Source organism: Jaculus jaculus, chromosome 10 (assembly GCF_020740685.1).
Source record: "Jaculus jaculus isolate mJacJac1 chromosome 10, mJacJac1.mat.Y.cur, whole genome shotgun sequence".
NCBI lineage: Eukaryota > Metazoa > Chordata > Mammalia > Rodentia > Dipodidae > Jaculus > Jaculus jaculus.
The window spans coordinates 41,084,394-41,094,212 of NC_059111.1; the positions used below are offsets into that span (position 1 = coordinate 41,084,394).

A 9,819-nucleotide genomic window follows, 5' to 3' on the forward strand; every position below is an offset into this window, starting at 1 on the left:
TAGCTTTTCTTGCTATTGATTTTTAGTTTGATCCCATTGTGATCAGATGGAGTGCAAGGAATTTTTTCAAGTTTCCTGTATCTGTTAAGATTTGCTTTGTGTCCTAATATATGGTCTAATTTAGAGGATGTTCTATGTGCTGCTGAGAAGACTTTGTATTGTGCAGCATTTGGATGAAATGTCCTGTATATATCTGTTAGGTACATTTGTTCTATGACCTCATTTAACCCAGATGCATCTCTGTTTATTTTTTGCCAGGATGAGCTGTCAATTGATCACAGTGGGGTGTTGAAGTCACCCAGTAAACAACTGTGTTTGGTGTTATATGTGATCTTAATTATAATAAAATTTGTTTGATGAAATTGGGAGCCCCTAGGTTTGGTGCATACAAGTTTAGGATTGTAATGTCCTCCTGTTGGAGTGTTCCTTTAACCAATATAAAGTAGCCTTCCTTATCTTTCCTAACTAATGTTGGTTTTAAGTCTACCTGTCAGATATTAGGGTTGTGACCCCTGCTTGTTTTCTAGGCCCATTTGCTTGAAGCACTGTTTTCCCATCTTTCATCCTAAGATAGTGTCCACTCTTGTTGGGCCCTGAAAGGCCCAGGCATGAGGCCTAGTGGAACTTCCTGAGCCTAGCTAAAGTTTGGCGACCTGTCTCCTCTGGCCAGCTAGGACTCAGCAAGACGCCTAATGATTTCTGGCCTCCCACTTCTGTGTGGCAATTATAATTACCATTTCAATAATGGCTTCTGGCCTGCCACTTCCACGTGTTAACTGTAATTACCATTTCAATAGTTAAAGTTTACTATTGGCCATCCTAAAATCCCCGCCTTAGTCCCCAACATGATATAGGCAACTACTCAAGAGTAATAAAGCGAGTTGTTTCTGCGAGTTCCTGCATTGAAAAGACTCCTGACTCACAGTGTGGTTTTTCTCTGGTGGCCAGGAGAGGTTTCTGAGTTGTCATCATCCCCTCAACCCCTAGGGAGGAACCAGCAGGCCTGGTCCTTCCCTCGGCACTACCTGACCGGGAAGGAGCGTGGCACATTCTTTGTAGGTGAGTTTCTTGGAGGCAACAAATTGAAGGTTCCTGCTTTTTAACCCAGTCTGCAAACCTGTTTCCTTTGGTTGGGGCATTGAGGTTGTTGATGCTAAGTTATTATTGAAAGGTATGCATTTATTTTTGTAATTTTTCTTGTGTTGTAGTTCTTTCCAGTTTTACCTTTGCTCTCTTGTACTAACTAGTATTTGAGTATGATTCATTTTTCGAGGTTTCTTATATGTGTGCTTTTCTTTCTCTTCAGCATGGAGGATCCTTTCAAGTATTTTCCTGTTTTTTTTTTTTTTTTTTTTTTTTTTTGCTTTTTCAAGGTAGCCCAGCTGACCTGAAATTCATTATGTAGTCTCAGGGTGGCCTTGCACTCACAGCAATCCTTCTACCTCTGCCTCCTGAGTCCTGAGGTTAAAGACAGGTGACACCGTGCCTGGCTTCAAGTATTTTCTGTAGAGCTGGTTTTGTCTTCAAATATTTTCTTAGCCTGCTTTTGTTGTGGAATGTCCTTATTTCTCTATTTGAATGGATAGCTTTGCAGGATAAAGTAACCTTGGTTGACAGTTGTTATCTTTCAGAACTTGGAATACATCATTCCAAGCCCTTTTTGCTTTTAAAGTTTGTGTTGAGTAATGTGCTATGATCCTGATGGGCTTGCCTTTGTATGTGACTTGATTTTTCTCTCTAAGTGCTTTCAATATATTTTCTTTGGTTTGTATGTTTGGTAGTTTAATTATAATATGGCAAGGATTCTTTCCAGGTTTTGTCTGTTTGGTGTTCTTAGGACTTCCTATATCTGCACTCAAATCTTTCCCAATTTGCAGGAAGTTTTCTTATATGATTTTGTTGAAAATGCCTACTATGTCTTTGGATTCTTATGTTTGATATTTTCATAATGTCCTGAATATCTTGACATTCCCACCCAAAGCTTCCTATTAGTTTGTCTTTCTTTGTTGGAATGTATTAGATCTGCCACCTGGTTGTCTAGTTTAGATGTTTTTCTCTCCATCTACTTGATTGGTGAGATTTTCTACAGTTTTTTTTTTTTTTTTTTTTTTTAGTTTACTGATTGTTTTTCTTATTTCTATTTCCTTATTCATGTATTGTATTGACTTCCACATTTAATTAAATTGATTCCCTGTGGGTTTTTTTTTTTTTTTTTTTAGTCATTTGATTTTCTCTTTGATTTTTTTGAGCAGATTTTAATCATTCTTTTGAGATTTTTCTCAGGAATTTCCTTTAAACTCCTCCACTGGAGGTCATTTCTGATGGATTTATACTTTTTAGTGGGTTTATATTACCTTGATTTTTTGTGTTTCTTGCATTATAATGTAGAGATCACCTGTGCCCAGTGCTGTATAGGTTAGTTCCCTTCCCCAGGTGCTTTCTGGAGCTTGTGATGGCAGTGGAAGAGGCAAGGCTGTGGATGGTGGCTGATATTCTCTTGCTGGAAGAGACACTCTTAAAAGGGATACAAATTGGAAGGGAAGAGGTCAAATTATCATTATTTGCAGATGATATGATTCTATACATAAAGACTACCAGCAAACTGTTAGAGCTGATAAACAATTTGAGCAATGTATCAGGACACAAAATAAACACATAGACATCAGTAGCTTTTCAATACACTTACAACAAACATGCCTCAAAAAAAAGTACCTTCGAATAAATCTAACCAAGGAAGTGAAAGATCTCTACAATGAAAACTTTAAAATACTCAAATGAGATATTGCAGAAGACTTTAAGAAATGTAAAGATATCCTATGTTCTTAGATTGGAAGAACCAATATTGTGAATATGTCAATCTTACCAAAAGCAATCTACACATTTAATATAAACCCCACTAAAATTCTAATGGAATTATTCATGGAAATAGAAAAAACTGTCCTAAAATTCATTTGGAAGCACAAACACATTGAATATTCAAAACAATTTTGAGCAACAAATATAAGGCTGGCGCTATCATCATGCCCAATTATAAGCTATATTGCAAAGTCAGAGTAACAAAATCAGCATAGTACTGGCACAAAGACAGACAGGAGATCAGTGGAACAGAATAGAGATGTAAATCCAAGCTGCTACAGCCATTTGATTTTTGACAAAGTTGCCAAAAAACATGCAGTGGTGAAAAGACAGCCTCTTTAACAAATGGTGCTGGAAAACTGGATATCTATATTTAGAAGGATGAAAATAGATCTTTATCTCTCATGCACAAGAATCAAGTCCAAATGGATCAAAGACCTTAATAGCAGACCTGAAATTCTGAAACTACTAGAGGAAAAAGTAGGGTGAACCCTTCAACATATTTGTTTTGGCAAAGACTTCCTGAATATAACCCCAATTGCTCAGGAAATAAAACCATGGATCAACTGCTGGGACCTCATGAAATTACAATGCTTTTGTACAGCAAAGGACACTGTGAATAGAGCAAATAGGGAACCTACAGAATGGGAGAAAATATTTACCAGCTATACATCTGACAGAGAATTAATATCTAGGATATACAAAGAACTCAGAAAACTAATAAGAAATCAAATAATCCAATTAAAAATGGGCTAAGGAACTAAAGAGAGAGTTTTTGGAAAAGAAATGCAGATTGCATATAAACATCTAAAAACATGTTCTAAGCTGGGAGTGGTGGCACACTCCTTTAATCCCAGCACTGTAGGAGGATTGCTGTGAGCTTGAGGCCTCCTTGAGACTACATAGTGAATTCCAGGCCAGCCTGAACTATAGTGAGACCCTACCTCGAAAAACAAACAAACAAAAAAAGTTCTACATCCTTAATGCAAATTAAAATTACTTTGAGATTCCATCTCACTTCTGTCAGAATGGCTATCATCAAGAAAACAAATGACAATAACTGTTGGTGAGCATGTGTAAACAGAGGAACACTTCTACCCTGTTGGTGGGAATGTAATCTTACACAACCATTGTGGAAATCAGTGGGAGGTTCCTGAGACAGCTATAAACAGATTTACCATATGACCCAGGTATACCACTCCTAGGCATATATCCCAAGGACTCTTCTCACTACCTTAGAGATACTTGCATAACCATGTTTATTGCTGCTCCATAAACAGTAGGCAGGAAATGGAACCAGCCTAGATGTCCCTTAACTGTTGAGTGGATAATGAAGTTGTGGTACCTCTATACAATGGAATTCTATTCAGTGGTAAAGAAAAATGAAATTATGAAATTTGCATGGAAATGGATGGATCACATGCTTTCTTTCATATGTGGATCCTTGCTACAAATGTTCAGACTTGTGAGTTGGAGTGAAGGCTTGGTAGCAGAGGTCAATAAGCTAGAAGAGGAGTACAGGGAAGAGGGAAAGGGATGGACTTAAGGGGATGGTACTGTATATATGTAAGCAGATGGACAGATTACTGCAGGTGGAATGGCCTAAGTGAGGTTAGGAGATGAGAGTTTGGGGGGGGGGAGGGTTAGTCAAAGTCCAGGATATTGTTAATAAGCCATATGATAACCTACTTTTTTTGCATAATGGTACACCCAGAAGCTATAGACTGTTACTAGACAAATTTCAGTGACAGGGATGGGATACCTTCCTGTGAGTTATTGGTCAGGGTGGCCCCTAATGCCCCCAAAACATTACAGGCTATTGCCAAGGCTTTTGGTTTCCCAGCAGGAATAGATGATTAAGACCCTATTTCTGAAGACTCCCCACGCCTGGGCTTCAAGATTATCAAGAAATCAAACTGGGGCTGAGCTTAAAACCTTCTCCTAGTAGATTAGCTGACAGAAAGCCCGAAAAAGCTGCTCTGCATGCAGCCTTGTGGGAGGCAGAAGCCATCAGTGGTGATAACAGTGGACAGTGCAAGTTTCACATTTGGCCAGTCAAGCCAAAAGAGCCAACAGGTGCAATAGTGGCATGTCTGTAATGGAGGAAAACTGCTCTCTAAACTGGAGACTCTCTTTATAGGAAGGGAATATATGCCTGGTACTGAAAACCTAATCAAAAGTCTGTGGTGGTGGAGGTCGTGAGCTTTAGGAGTATAATGCCTGTTGGTATCTGGCTCAATGCATATATTATGATCACCAAACTGATCTGCAAGCACTTTTAAAAAATATTTACACCCATATACTAATGCTATTCTTACTTTTGGTTAGAGAAGCTTCTCTTTTCAGATGGTGGCAACCACTTGGATGACACAGAAGTCACCACAGTGCTGAGAAGTGACAGAGGAGTGAGAGTTCAGCACCAAAACATCTCTATAACACTTTCTAAGGCTCAGGGTTCACTGTGGAAGCAGTGGCAGAAACAATGTAAGAGCCAAAGGAAAGGTAGGGCTGTTTACAATGCACTCTGATCCAGACACAAAATGGCCTGAATATCCATGACCTGTCAAGTGCCTGGCATATAAAACCTGCATAATAGCAGGAAAAAATGATGAGATTGAAATAAAAAGACTAACTGAAAGGGGAAGGGCATTTGATGGAGGATGGATTTGTAAGGAGAGAATGAGGGTGGAGGAGAGAATTACCAGGGTTTATAATTATGGAAGCTGTCAATAAAAGATAAACAAAAATATTCTTTAAAAAAATGTGAAAAATAAATGGATGCTCTACTCCCTTGCTCTCTCATGCTTTTCTCAAGGTTCAAGGAGACTGACCACAGCTTGGGGCTGGGAAGGGAAAGGCAGTGGCTCAGGGAAAGAGAAGCTACAGTAGTGGTGGTAGGAAGATGTTGGGTGAAGATGAGCAACAGGAACAAACTATTGCAGAGGGCCTTGGTTGTGACCAACTATAAGATGGGGGGCGGGCGACATCACCAAACAGATACACTGAGTTTTGTTGGAAGCATCCAGCTTGGGTGTCAGTATTGAGTCTGTGTGAGAAAAGGGATGCCATGGTTATGGAAGAAACAGGAAAATCTTCATGAAAGAAAAAGAAATGAAGAATGGTATTACTACATTGCTACCAGCATTTCAGTAAAAAACTGCGTGTGTCACTTCTCTCCTTTCAAGAATGACCAGGAAAGGTGACTTGGTAAAAATTGATCTTGGGGTCCATATGGATGGCTTCATTGCTAATGTAGCTCACACTTTTGTGGTTAGTGTAGCTTAGGGTACCCAAGTAACAGGTCAGAAAGCAGATGTCATTAAGGCACCTTTGTGTGGAAGCTGCCTGCCTGACACCTGGACAAGCCTGGAACCACACAAGTGACACAAGCCTGGAACAAAGTTGCCCACTCATTTAACTGCATGCCAATAGAAGGTATGCCATCACAGATTGAAGCAGCATGTCATCAATGGAGAGAAAACCATTATCCAGAATCCCACAGACCAACAGGACCATGAAAAGGCTGAATTTGTGGCACATTACATATATGCTGTGGATGTCCTCATCAGCTCAGAAGAAGGCAAGGCCTTAACTTCACATTTATTTATTTGTAAGGAAAGAAAGGGACTGAGTGAAAATGGCTCACCAGGGCCTCCAGCTGCTACAAATGAACTCCAGATGCATGCACAACTTTGTGCATCTGATTTTATGTGAGTACTGGGCAAATCAAACCTGGGTCATTAGGCATTGCAGGAAAGTGCCTTAACCACTGAGCAATCTCTCCATCTCGAGAATGCTAACTTAAATATTAAGTTGCACATTTGTTGGTAAAACTATGCAATAGTCTTGTAACTTTTAAATGTTAATTTTTAAGTAAGATTTACCAGTAACTCATGCCTTTGATTTTTATTACAGAATCAGCTGTTGGTTTCTGATTTTCCTTCATTTCCTTTCTTTTGTTAGGTTCTTTTTCTTTTTTGTTTTTTACAAGAACCCTGGTTTGATTCCCCAGGACCCATGTAAGCCAGATGCACAAGGCGGTGCATGCGTCTGGAATTCATTTGCCTGGCTAGAAGCTCTGGCACACCCATTCACTTTTTTTTTTCTTTTTTTTTTTTAGAATTACAAAAGCTGGAGTTTTTTGTAATTCTTCCACCCAGGAGTGGTGGGCAACAATGTGGTCTGGGATTTTCTGAACTTGAGCGATGGCCCAGCAGGACCGTGAGGACTCAGGGAAGGCTCCGGAGGACCATGCTTAGGAGGCCCTGTCCTGGCATCTGCTGGGCTTGTCTGACAGACAGCAGGTACCGTGATCATCCCCTGTTCCTCCATGTGCTCCGGGGCTGGGATGAGCTCAGTAGTGGCAATGCTGGATCTGAATTCATCACGTCAGCTCCACAGTCAGGCCTGGGTTTCCAGCACAGGCAGCTGACAAGGAACACGCTCCCTCCAACACAGCACTGGTTCAGCTGCACAAGGCCTTTCAAAAATGGAGGCTTCTGGGCTGGAGAGATGGCTCAGCAGTTAAGCACTTGCCTGTGAAGCCTAAGGACCCCGGTTCAAGGCTCGGTTCCCCAGGTCCCACGTTAGCCAGATGCACAAGGGGGCGCATGCGTCTGGAGTTCGTTTGCAGAGGCTGGAAGCCCTGGCACGCCCATTCTCTCTCTCCCTCTGTCTTTCTCTCTGTCTGTCACTCTCAAATAAATAAAAAAATAAATGGAGGCTTCTGATCATCAGCTTCAGGGGAGACAGAGGAGGAGGACAGCCAGGGGCCTGACTGCTTCCTGTCATCTCCCTGTGCCTGCTGATGGCGATCAGCCCCGTAATGAGAAGTGCATCTTTGCTGACCAGCCACTGGGGCACAGAATTGGCACTGGTAGCTGCTTGGCTCATTTACTGGCCACAGCAGAGAGCTGGTCCCGGATGCAGCCTAGCCCATCTAACATGGTGTCCAGCGTCTCTTTGCTCAGCTCCACAGTCACAGCCGAGATGGAAGGTTTGTCCCCACACAGACTGGGATCCTCTTGGATCTTCATCTGGAGCAGGCAGGTGGGGACGGCCATGCTGCTGATGCTGTCTGAGGAGGTTTTGATATCCACTCTCCAGTTCAGGTCAACCAGGCGTGGCAGAGAGATCTGGCTAGCTTGGGCTTCAGTCCTCCAAGCAGTTAGGTGTTCTAGGATGATTTTTGTCAGCAGGTTTTTGAGGTTTTGGTGGAAATTTTCTGGAAAGAGAGTGAGAATTGCCTCGGCAGAACGTCACTAGCCTAGTGAGGCGGTGCAGAGCCTGAAGCAGTTGCTCGGCCTCCTCCTGGTCACAGACAGGCTGGAGCATGTAATATCCAAGAGACTTTTTGAGCCGAGGGCTGAACGGGAAAAGCTTTCTTGACACAGCTGCCTGACAGCATCTTTCGACGAGGCCTTCAACAGACTGTGCAGCGCAGCGAAGTGCTCCACAGTGAGGGCAGCCTTCTTCCTGAAGTCATGTGACCCCATTCGCTCCTTATCTGCCTTTCTTTCTTTCTCTCTCAAATAAATAAAAGACATTAAAAAAATAAAAAATAAGGTGGGTGTGGTGGTGTACACTGGGAGATAGAAGTAGGAGGATTACCATGAGTTCGAGGCCGCCCTAAGACTAGAGAGTGAATTCCAGGTCTGCTTGGGCTAGGGTGAGATCCTACCTTGAAAAACCAAAAAATAAAATAAAAAATAAGTAACTGTTATCTATGGAGGAACAGGAAACAAAACCATATGGGAAGGATGCATTAAATGCACCTAAAGAAACATTAATGCAATGTGATTTCAATGGAGTCAGGAGCTAAAATGAAAAAATAATCTTATATATATATATATCTTATATATCTTTTTTTTTAATTTTTTTTTTTATTTATTTGAGAGTGACAAACACAGAGAGAAAGACAGATGGAGAGAGAGAGAATGGGCACACCAGGGCTTCCAGCCTCTGCAAACAAACTCCAGACGCGTGCGTCCCCTTGTGTATCTGGCTAACGTGGGACCTGGGGAACCGAGCCTTGAACCAGGGTCCTTAGGCTTCACAGGCAAGCGCTTAACCACTAAGCCATCTCTCCAGCCCTTATATATCTTTTAAAAGTATATTTGCAGGAAGAGGGGAGGGGTAGGGGTTGGATATAGCAGGATCTCTTGCCACTGCAAACAAATTCCAGCACATGCAGAAACACAAATACCAACATTTCTTTCATTGCAAAAATTAATAGTTATTTTGTTAGCAGTATCTTTTTCACTCTGATGATGTATGAACAACCATCAAACTCTTTAAAAACTGACCTTAGTACAGCAATATTACAGGAAATTTTTTATGAAAATTTTCATTTTACTTCTTCCAGTGCTGGTGATTGAACCCAGGAACTTGTGCTAGGCAAGCCCTCTAACACTGAGCTACATCCTCAGTACCAATGGTACAAAAATACCCATGAAGGGCTAGAGGGATGGCTGAGCGGTAAAGGTGCATGCCTGCGAGGCCTAAGGACCCAGGTTTGATTCCCCAGGACCCACATAAGCCAGATGCACAAGGGGGCGCACGTCTGGAGTTCTTTTGCAGTGGTTGGAGGCCCTGGCATGCCCATTCGCGCGCGCTCTCTCGCTCGCTCTCTCTCTCTCTCTCTCTCTCTCCTCCTCCTTCTCTAATAAATAAATAAATAAAATATTTAAAAAGGAAGAAAAAAACTTCAACAACTTTAAATACTTTTGATTTTATTAAAGAAAGTATAAAATATTGAATTGTATATTTACTTCTTCTTTTTCTTTTCTTTCTTTCTTTCTTTCTTTTTTTTTTTTTTTTTTTTTTGTTTGAGGTAGGATCTCACTACAGTCCAGGCTAACCTGGAACTCACTCTGTAGTCCCAGGCTGGCCTTGAACTTACAGCGACCCTCTTACCTCGGCCTCCAGAGTGCTGGAATTAAAGGTGTGAGCCACCACATCCAG

The 9,819-nt window shown here is 41.5% G+C and overlaps 2 pseudogenes; one reads left to right on the forward strand and one right to left on the reverse strand.

Annotated features, from left to right (window-relative positions):
- The first annotated feature begins 5,758 nt into the window (after positions 1-5,758).
- Positions 5,759-7,081, forward strand: LOC101601729 (annotated as a pseudogene).
- A 540-nt stretch (positions 7,082-7,621) lies between these two features.
- Positions 7,622-8,351, reverse strand: LOC101602016 (annotated as a pseudogene).
- Positions 8,352-9,819: the final 1,468 nt, after the last annotated feature.